The 11,515-nt window shown below is 34.3% G+C and overlaps 2 non-coding genes across 2 annotated transcripts; both read right to left on the reverse strand.

The window, feature by feature from the left end:
* Window positions 1–4,239: 4,239 nt before the first annotated feature.
* LOC139873798 (small nucleolar RNA U3) lies at window positions 4,240–4,450 on the reverse strand. Its single transcript, XR_011767519.1, has one exon. It is a non-coding gene; the product is annotated as a small nucleolar RNA U3 (small nucleolar RNA).
* Window positions 4,451–10,371: 5,921 nt separating this feature from the next.
* Window positions 10,372–10,582, reverse strand: LOC139873802 (small nucleolar RNA U3). The gene has a single exon (XR_011767521.1). It is a non-coding gene; the product is annotated as a small nucleolar RNA U3 (small nucleolar RNA).
* Between the last annotated feature and the right edge of the window lie 933 nt (window positions 10,583–11,515).

The raw sequence follows: 11,515 nt of genomic DNA on the forward strand, positions 1-11,515 counted from the left end.
AATATATTTTTAAGAATCATTTTGTTTAAAGGTTAAAATAATGAAAATCGTTATATCATAAAATGTTTTAGAAAAGTAGAATCATATATATTCATAATAGGTTTCAAGTTTTTAAATTACAGTTTGTTGGTGAAGCATGGGATAAAGCTCAAAGGTTAAATAAACGTATGAAATCATCTTAATGAAAAATATCGAGTTACTTAACTTGTCGATATCCAACATCTAAGTTATTTACACTTCACGTTCTTACTTATAAATCACTTTACCATTTTCCGAATGTTGTCAAAAAGAATAGATTTCTTAAATCACAGTGGACCTCATAACATAGACCCGTAATCATATCATAATGTATCTGATAAATCAATCATTTGATATTATCTTCTAATTTCATCGATAAACATATTGAAACAAATACGTTCATGTAAAGTATTATACGTTTAATACTTTATTAATATTCTCAAGTTATAATATATATATACATATATATACATATTTATTTATATATAACGGTTCGTGAATCGTCGGAATTTGGTCGAGGTTATAATGAATGTATGAACACAATTTAAAATTCTTGAGATTTAACTTAACAAACTTTGCTTATCGTGTCGGAATAATATAAAGATAAAGTTTAAATTTGGTTGGAAATTTCCGGGTTGTCACAGCGTTAATCACGCTCTAGTTACATGGTCATGCTTCATACAGCCATTAGATGTTTTTGGTATTCAGTTTTCACAGTTCATAATACAAGCCGCATTTCATTCAAAGTGTTAGAGAATGAACCCGTAGGTAATGTGCTTTATTCATCAACTATTTATAGGATTACATAGAAACCCTAAACTTAATATAACCTAATGGACCGAGCCCACTACGCAATTGGGTTGGGCTACACATATTCTAATATATCGTCTAACACTCCCCCGTAGTCCGAGCGGCGAAATCGCGAAAGCTCGAGACTGGAAGAAAACACTAAACATAAAAAGAATAAATAAAACCACAATTTTCTCTCTAATTTGTTGTATCGAATTGTTTGATATCGCTGAATGGGTATGTTGCTTGACTTCGTTTCCTTTTCCGTAATGTTTTTTTAAGTCGTGGCCCGCTTGCCTAAGGATTGAGCAGAACTTGGGCTTTGAAATTTTATCGTCTATACAATCTTCTTCAATGCTGCAAAACAAGAGACCTTTTTTTTATTTTTTTTTATATTCCTTTTTTTCGGGGTTTGAAACCTAGTCATGATAGGCAATAAAGTTTATTGGAACAAATAATACGAAAGAAAATATAGAAGATACGATAAAAGGAATAGAGAAAAGAAAGAAGGAAAAAAATAGGTAGTTATAAGGAAATAAATCGTTGACAAGGCTTTGTGAGCTAATTGGAGAAAGAAAAGGAAACAAATTATATTGTATTAAAAAAAAAAGATAACATGTATTGGTTAGGGTGTAAAACGGAAACCTCCTGAACGTCAAGAACTGCAAAAGAAATAGAAACAAGAGAACTGCAATATATATATTTTTTCAATAGTTTGATCATCATGTACGAGGAAGGCCGAAGGTAGATGGATCAAATGTACATGTTGACTAAGAAAATTTTTTGGTTATGAAGGTTGACTAAGAAGAAAAAGAAAATACATATAAGAAAAGAAAAAAAAAATAATAGGCATGATGTCCAAGGCTACTCTTTTTGGTAGTTGCGCATGTACATGCTTAACAAGATTTAGATTGAATTTAGTAGGAACCTTCATGGTAGAGAACCTACTCTGCTTTAGTTTTTTTTTTTTTTTTTTTAATGTTTTGAGATAGTGGATAGAAAGGTTTAAGAATTTAAATACTACGACAACATCTATGGTATTCTTGAAAAAATGATATGGAGTAGAAAAGAAGATACCTACAACTATAGGAAAGATTTGACGAGGTTAATTTGAATGGCTATATAGTTCAATCATGATCATATCGCTCTGATACCATGTTAATCAATGAAATTCTCCGTAGGTAATGTGCTTTATTCATCAACTATTTATAGGATTACATAGAAACCCTAAACTTAATATAACCTAATGGACCGAGCCCACTACGCAATCGAGTTGGGCTACACATATTCTAATATACCGTCTAACACAAAGAAATATAAAAGGTTAAGATACATGGTCATGCTTCATGCTCTAGTTACATGGCCATGCTTCCTGCTCTAGTTACATGGTCATGCTTCATACAGCCATTAGATGTTTTTGGTATTCAGTTTTCAGTGAGCAAGGATATACAAATAAATAAACTTGTATATCAGATAACATATTGCAACTCTAACATACAATTATCAAATAATACATAGACTGATGATCTACTCAGATTACATACATTAATAAGTAAACATCTAGTAATAAATAAGGTCTTCATTAGAAATTATTCAACGTATAATCAGGATATGAAATTTCAATTAGCACTCAGTTCACTGAACCTGTTGTTAAGTATAGCTAGTTAACCCTTGCATTCAAGTAATCGCAATTCACTAAAATGAATGTTGGATGACACTAATATCACCAACAAACAGATACCGAACTATGAACTGAATTGAGCAAAATAACTGAATAACAAATATAGTGTAATAACTAATAAACCCAAGAAAAGTTGATGCTTGAGATTTTGGTTTTTGATCCCCTGAAACTTACAGTTCGGTTTGGGTTTGCGCGAAAAACTGAACCAAATTGACCAAAACAAAACCAATCACCAGATATTCATTTAACCTTTGATATATTTCTGTAAGGTTAGCTTCAGGTAGTTCATGTTGTATACTGAAAAGTCAACCTTCCGACTATTTAACTGGTTCATAAATGTGAAAAGGCAACAAAATTATGTTCGTTGGACTAAGCTAAAAATATGGATACAAAAATGAAGAGATGAAGTTAATATGGGCAAGACTAAATTTGGATTGATAACCTACTTAACCAAAAGTGAACCATTCTGTGAGCCGAAACCTAGTAAGACCATGGCACCACCTGTCAACTATTCACCATCATCTTAAAAATGCATCATCCCTGTGGTAGTTAATTTTATCCTTATACTACACTTTTTGCCAGTGTTAAATGCATGAGATATAATACTGAATCCGCTATACACTTGAGCTTAGCATGATCCAGTCTTACTGCAAGTTCTACGATCTAGGTGTAGCACATAATAATTGTAACAAGTATAAAGGGGATGCACAATTGTGGGATTGCTAATCCTGAAGTGGTTTGGAATGAATAAGAAGATAAATTTCATGAATAATCAACATGAAAAAACTGTTAATAAGGGAATCGCACCAAAAACTGACTAAGGAGTAAGGATACACAAATACATAAACTTGTACTCCACAGATCATGTACCATACCATAAGGATATGAACTCTGAAGGTCTCTTAGGGGTTTTCCCAACCTTCGATGATACTTCCAACATCGTCGCGATTTGGGTTTCCTCCTAACGCGTGTGTGGGTGACAAATGAGAGCATTCGATGTCGATTTCGCCATTCAAAAAATAATTATGAAATAATACATAGACTGATCTACTAAGATGACATACATTAAAAAGCCTAACATCTAGTATTAAAAAAATCTCTTCATTATAAATTATTAATTCAACGACACGCTGATGAATTTGATAGAGATCTTTGTATAACAGCCATTAGACATCGATGATGAATTTGATAGGGATCTTTGTAAAATAGACATTAGATGTTTTTGGTATTCAGTTAACCATAAGCTGCGTTAATCACGCTCTAGTTACATGGTCATGCTTCATACAGCCATTAGATGTTTTTGGTATTCAGTTTTCACTGAGCAAGGATATACAAATAAATAAACTTGTATATCAGATAACATATTGTAACTCTAACATACAATTATCAAATAATACATAGACTGATGATCTACTCAGATTACATAAATTAATAAGTAAACATCTAGTAATATAAAAGGTCTTCATTAGAAATTATTCAACGTATAATCAGGATATGAAATTTCAATTAGCACTCAGTTCGCTTGATTAAAGTACAAATTCTAGCATACACTGATCAGATTATACATAACCAAATCTTCTACTAATATGAACACACATATCAACAATCTGAACAAATACAATCAAGTAACAAAACAATCATCTAAACTACTCGATAAGTCATAGATTATAAAAGGGAAATTCGCAGGGGCATTTTTGGTATTTAGTTTTCAGAGTTCATACAAGCAAAAGCAAAAAAAAAAAAGGAATAATTGTCTGTCAGACAACCATGTAACCATGCCAAGGCCCATCAGATGGGCTGGCAACGATCCTCTACTTAGCCATGGTCGGGACCATAAGCTGCGTTAATCACGCTCTAGTTACATGGTCGTGTTTCATCAACCAGACATTAGTTTCTGTCTACTTAGATATCACGGATACAGCTTACAAGCCAATAGGATAGATCCTGTTCAAGAAAGGTCGTGTCTTTGCGTCTTCCTACTCAGTTTATATAAAAAAATTTCTTTTCACTTCTGACCGATGTGGGAATTGGGATGGTATTATTGCACAAATTATAACTGGGCCTGTCTGTTTCTTTTTAGGTTTCTTACTCACATCAACAGGCTCGATTTCATCCCTTAGAAAACATAGAATGTAAGTCAGGTTAACAGTACATAACAATTGATAATTATCAGTTATATTGTGTTTATTATCCAGTCTCAGAATCTTAAATCTGCCATTGATTATTGGGTTTAAGCATCATAAAGGCGCCCAATTTCATACAAGCACATAAATCATTGAAGAGCTGCTCTATGTTTAATAAAAAACTTTCTTCTTTTGGAAAAAAAGTAGCACAATATCAAGTCTGATCAAATATAAATATAAATATAAAACATCATAAAAGAATAAAAGAATAAAAAAATAGGTCAAATTCCAAAGTATTCATTCGGATTTGAAAATGGAGGTCCTACCTTGTATTCAATCGGATCATTAGCCTTTATATTTGCACGATGCTAAGATAGATTATGGACCTTTTCCGTTTAAATTCTTTCGGTCTTGGTCTAATATGGACGGTTTCGATGAATTAATTAAGAACACTGTGGAGTCACAAGAATATTTGGGCCATGAGTATCTTCATGATATATCCAAAATTCTAAAGAACTGTATTAAGCCATGGGTCATACTGAAACGCGAGTCTCTGCAGTCAAGATCGAAACAGGTACACCATCGAGTCTAAAATTGATGATGGTTCAACTTCTGATATGGAAAGTTTGGAAAGGTTAGATCTTTTGCCCGAATTGTCTACTCTACACGACAGTGAAGAGCGTGATAATGTGCAAAAAGCGAACGTAAAATGGGACGTGGAGGGAGATGAAAACTCAAAAAAAAAATCATGGTTTGTTGAAACAACGTAGATGCAAACAAGTTATTTCTGGTCTATCATTGAATGGGGTGTGGATAACTCACCCTTTGATTATGAATAACGCGTTTAGAGAATATTACAGAAGTAAGTTTGCAGGGTCCAGAATAATTCTACATTTCCTGTTTTCAATCCTGAGGTTCAATTATCAGAACTTGATAACTCAAATCTTTAATCGTTGGTGACCGAACACGAGGTTTGTGTTAAAACTAGTTTAGATCGAATTCGTGTTCATGAATGTATTTGTGATGTATCAGTGATATATATGTATGTATAAACTGTATGTATCTATATGAGAATATAAATGTGCAGTAGCAGAATTATGAATGATGATGATAAAGAACAACTTGTTATTCAACTAGGTGCCAAGATTAGGTTTACAATGTACTAGGGATTGGGAGAGAATTGGTGAGGTGTGTGTGAAGGTGTGAGGGAATTGGTGAAATGTGAGGGAAGAGGTTCATAAAACTAAGTGAGGAGATGGTATTTATATGATCACACCATCTCTTTTACATCACAACATACATCACATAATATGAGTCCTAACATTCTCCCCCTTGATGTGTGTTGTGGGAGAATATCTATGTGATCTTAAACTCTGGAGAATCTCTTTAAGTCTTGTACTCTGCCCCTTGAAATAAGCTGAGGTTTTCATTGAATTATTTAAACTCTCCCCCTTGATATAGGCATAGTTGTTTGTTAACATGAAACGGAGAAACTTCTTCTTTTGAAAGGTTCTTCGTTGATGGCTTTGTTGTTGGTTATTGATGTAGTTGTTGGCTATGTCTTGATTACAATGCATGAAACAGAGAAAATTCTTCTTTTGAAAGGTTCTTCGTAGCTGGCTTTTTTGTTGGTTATTGATGTAGTTGTAGTTGTTGGCTATGTCTTGATTATAATGCACACCATATTTTGGTTCAAATGGCTTTTGGTGTGAGGGAATTGGTGAAATGTGAGGGAAGAGGTTCATAAAACTAAGTGAGGAGATGGTATTTATATGATCACACCATCTCTTTTACATCACAACATACATCACATAATATGAGTCCTAACAGTTCGGAAGGCAGTATGGGATTGCGGGAGTGATAAATCACCGGGTCCGGACGGGTTCTCTTTCTTTTTTGTTAAGAAATATTGGGAACTAAACACAACCAAGCTAACACAACAAATTACAATACAAAGGCAACTAAGCCCAACGACAAAACGAAACAAAGAGCAGGAGCTAAACGAATCATTGTATCAAAACAATGCACAAGCTCAAAACCTACGAACCTAACACACAAAACATAAAAGACACCGTACCAACTAAACACAACCAAGCTAACACATTAGCGGAACAGTACCAAAAAGAGGAATCCACACGAACATCACATCCCGTCTACGTTGAAATTTCGCACAACAATACTATCAACAAAGATGCATTCTTTATGTAGCCTTACCATAATTGCTCTTTAGAGACCACAGGTAACGAGCCCGTGCTTCACCCCATCCACTGTGATGTGTCCCCACAAACGCATGTAATGGAGCGTTTGTGTTTGGGCGGTTGTCAAAGTAGAATGGAAGACAGAAGGTGCATTTTTGATTATTTTATTATTTTTTTAATACTTTTCATACATTTTTCACCACTTTTTAACCCCAAATTCAATTATATTTTGTCACATCACTCACAAACACCCTCAACAACCTTCCCCATTAAAACCACCATACTTAACTCATCACAGACATAACTAAAAAAAACGCTCATCCACTCCACATCAGCGTCACCATTATCTGTGATCTTATAAATATAATATAATATTGTTTGATTCTGCGAGAAAATAACGAATATGAACATAACTTTACCATCATCGACAATGGTGGCCATGTATCTGCTATGAGACACAGAAGGCGGGTCCCGAAGCTCAACCGCCCACCAGACCAGCGTAAAGCACTCCTTCGTGGTCTAACCACTCACCTTTTAAAAGAAGGACGAATTATAACCACCAGAGCACGAGCCAGTGCTGTGGGAAATTTCATAGACAAAATGATAACTTTGGCTAAAGAAGGTTCATTTCACAAAGACGACAAGCTCTCAGGTTTATTAACAAAAAACAAATTGTGAATACGTTCTTTGCTAAAGTACGTACCTGAAATAGTAAGGTGAAAGGAATGGAGGGTACACGAGAATTATAAGAACTTTGCCTAGGAGAGGGGATAATGCACCCATGGCATACATTGAGATCGTTTAGTTTATATGTTGTATTTTATCTCTGTTTAAGTTTACTATTTTGGTGTATATGGTTGTGTTTTATCTCTGCTTAAGTTTACTATTTACGCTAGTTTTGAATGTGTGTTGTTATGGTTGTTCTGTTTGTATGGAGCTTTCATGCTTAAGTTTACTATTTACGCTAGTTTTGAATGTGTGTTGTTATGGTTGTTCTGTTTGTATGGAGCTTTCAGATGTTGTTGCAAATATTAGGGGTTTGACCATTTGATTTGGATTGTGGACTCTTACATATTTTTGTGTTTCAAACATGTAATATAAAGGTTAGTTTAGTTATCATGTTCTTGTAGAAGGCTCTTTTTTCAACCATTAGTTATCAAGCCTAATGGATCTACACTACAGTAGAAATGGCAGGCTGGGCGGTTCAGGAAGGTTGAGTAAATGGTCATTGTGGGATTGGGTTGACACCAATAGCATATTAGTACCAATTGGGTTGGGTTAGGTTTTAGTGGGAACACTATTTTGCCAAGATCATTATATATAACTAACATGTTTTCTGCGATAAAAAAAAATTGATGATTATTTAGTCACTTTTACAGCATATCTAATCAACCATTTACTGAAACTGTAGTACGGTCAACTATTGATAGCTGCATTATGTTACATCGGACATAAAGTTATGGGCATATTTGTGTATAGTAACATCAAAATTGATGTTGCTGTAATGTAAATTGGACAATGATAACACTAGTATATGATGCACATCTTTCGTTCAAAATGAGTATTGCCCCCTCAACCCCTGCCCGCTCACCAGGGAGCGGGACCCTAGCCAGGGGCGCTGCCCCTTGGACCCCGCAAGGGGGCTCACTTGACCGCCGCAATTTGCGCGACAGTTGGTAGCCAACTTTTACGGCTCCACACTCTCCGAACCTGTTGTTAAGTATAGCTAGTTAACCCTTGCATTCAAGTAATCGCAATTCACTGAAATGAATGTTGGATGACACTAAAATCACCAACAAACAGATACCGAACTATGAACTGAATTGAGCAAACTAACTAAATTGAGCAAAATAACTGAATAACAAATATAGTGTAATAACTAATAAACCCAAGAAAAGTTGATGCTTGAGATTTTGGTTTTTGATCCCCTGAAACTTACAGTTCGGTTTGGGTTTGCGCAAAAAACTGAACCAAATTGACCAAAACAAAACCAATCACCAGATATTCATTTAACCTTTGATATATTTCTGTAAGGTTAGCTTCAGGTAGTTCATATTGTATACTGAAAAGTCAACCTTCCGACTATTTAACTGGTTCATAAATGTGAAAAGGCAACAAAATTATGTTCGTTGGACTAAGCTAAAAATATGGATACAAAAATGAAGAGATGAAGTTAATATGGGCAAGACCAAATTTGGATTGATAACCTACTTAACCAAAAGTGAACCATTCTGTGAGCCGAAACCTAGTAAGACCATGGCACCACCTGTCAACTATTCACCATCATCTTAAAAATGCATCATCCCTGTGGTAGTTAATTTTATCCTTATACTACACTTTTTGCCAGTGTTAAATGCATGAGATATAATACTGAATCCGCTATACACTTGAGCTTAGCATGATCCAGTCTTACTGCAAGTTTTACGATCTAGGTGTAGCACATAATAATTGTAACAAGTATAAAGGGGATGCACAATATTGGGATTGCTAATCCTGAAGTGGTTTGGAATGAATAAGAAGATAAATTTCATGAATAATCAACATGAAAAAACTATTAATAAGGGAATCGCACCAAAAACTGACTAAGGAGTAAGGATACACAAATACATAAACTTGTACTCCACAGATCATGTACCATACCATAAGGATATGAACTCTGAAGGTCTCTTAGGGGTTTTCCCAACCTTCGATGATACTTCCAACATCGTCGCGATTTGGGTTTCCTCCTAACGCGTGTGTGGGTGACAAATGAGAGCATTCGATGTCGATTTCGCAGTTCAAAAAATAATTATGAAATAATACATAGACTGATCTACTAAGATGACATACATTAAAAAGCCTAACATCTAGTATTAAAAAAAATCTCTTCATTATAAATTGTTAATTCAACGACACGCTGATGAATTTGATAGAGATCTTTGTATAACAGCCATTAGACATCGATGATGAATTTGATAGGGATCTTTGTAAAACAGACATTAGATGTTTTTGGTATTCAGTTAACCATAAGCTGCGTTAATCACGCTCTAGTTACATGGTCATGCTTCATACAGCCATTAGATGTTTTTGGTATTCAGTTTTCACTGAGCAAGGATATACAAATAAATAAACTTGTATATCAGATAACATATTGTAACTCTAACATACAATTATCAAATAATACATAGACAGATGATCTACTCAGATTACATACATTAATAAGTAAACATCTAGTAATAAAAAAGGTCATCATTAGAAATTATTCAACGTATAATCAGGATATGAAATTTCAATTAGCACTCAGTTCGCTTGATTAAAGTACAAATTCTAGCATACACTGATCAGATTATACATAACCAAATCTTCTACTAATATGAACACACATATCAACAATCCGAACAAATACAATCAAGTAACAAAACAATCATCTAAACTACTCGATAAGTCATAGATTATAAAAGGGAAATTCGCAGGGGCATTTTTGGTATTTAGTTTTCAGAGTTCATACAAGCAAAAGCAAAAAAAAAAAAAACAAAAACAAAAAAAACAAAAAAAAAAAAAACAAAAAAACAAAAGGAATAATTGTCTGTCAGACAACCATATAACCATGCCAAGGCCCATCAGATGAGCTGGCAACGATCCTCTACTTAGCCATGGCCGGGACCATAAGCTGCGTTAATCACGCTCTAGTTACATGGTCGGGTTTCATCAACCAGAAATTAGTTTCTGTCTAATTCGATATCACGGATACAGCTTACAAGCCTATAGGATAGATCCTGTTCAAGTAAGGTCGTATCTTTGCGTCTTCCTGCTCAGTTTATATAAAAAAATTTCTTTTCACTTCTGACCGATGTGGGAATTGGGATGGTATTATTGCACAAATTATAACTGGGCCTGTCTGTTTCTTTTTAGGTTTCTTACTCACATCAACAGGCTCGATTTCATCCCTTAGAAAACATAGAATGTAAGTCAGGTTAACAGTACATAACAATTGATAATTATCAGTTATATTGTGTTTATTATCCAGTCTCAGAATCTTAAATCTGCCATTGATTATTGGGTTTAAGCATCATAAAGGAGCCCAATTTCATACAAGCACATAAATCATCGAAGAGCTGCTCTATGTTTAATAAAAAAACTTTCTTCTTTTGCAAAAAAGTAGCATAATATCAAGTCTGATCAAATATATATATAAATATAAAACATCATAAAAGAATAAAAAAATAGGTCAAATTCCAAAGTATTCATTCGGATTTGAAAATGGAGGTCCTACCTTGTATTCATTCGGATCGTTAGCCTTTATATTTGCACGATGCTAAGATAGATTATGGACCTTTTCCGTTTAAATTCTTCCGGTCTTGGTCTAATATGGACGGTTTCGATGAATTAATTAAGAACAATGTGGAGTCACAAGAATATTTGGGCCATGAGTATCTTCATGATATATCCAAAATGCTAAAGAACTGTATTAAGCCATGGGTCATACTGAAGCGTGAGTCTCTGCAGTCAAGATCGAAACAGGTAGACCATCGAGTCTAAAATTGATGATGGTTCAACTTCTGATATGGAAAGGTTGGAAAGGTTAGATCTTTTGGCGGAATTGTCTACTCTACACGACAGTGAAGAGCGTGATATTGTGCAAAAAGCGAAAGTAAAATGGGACGTGGAGAACTCAAAAAAAAATTCATGGTTTGTTGAAACAACGTAGAAGCAAACAAGCTATTTCT

This window comes from Rutidosis leptorrhynchoides, chromosome 10, assembly GCF_046630445.1.
Source record: "Rutidosis leptorrhynchoides isolate AG116_Rl617_1_P2 chromosome 10, CSIRO_AGI_Rlap_v1, whole genome shotgun sequence".
In the NCBI taxonomy this organism is placed as follows: Eukaryota; Viridiplantae; Streptophyta; class Magnoliopsida; order Asterales; family Asteraceae; genus Rutidosis; species Rutidosis leptorrhynchoides.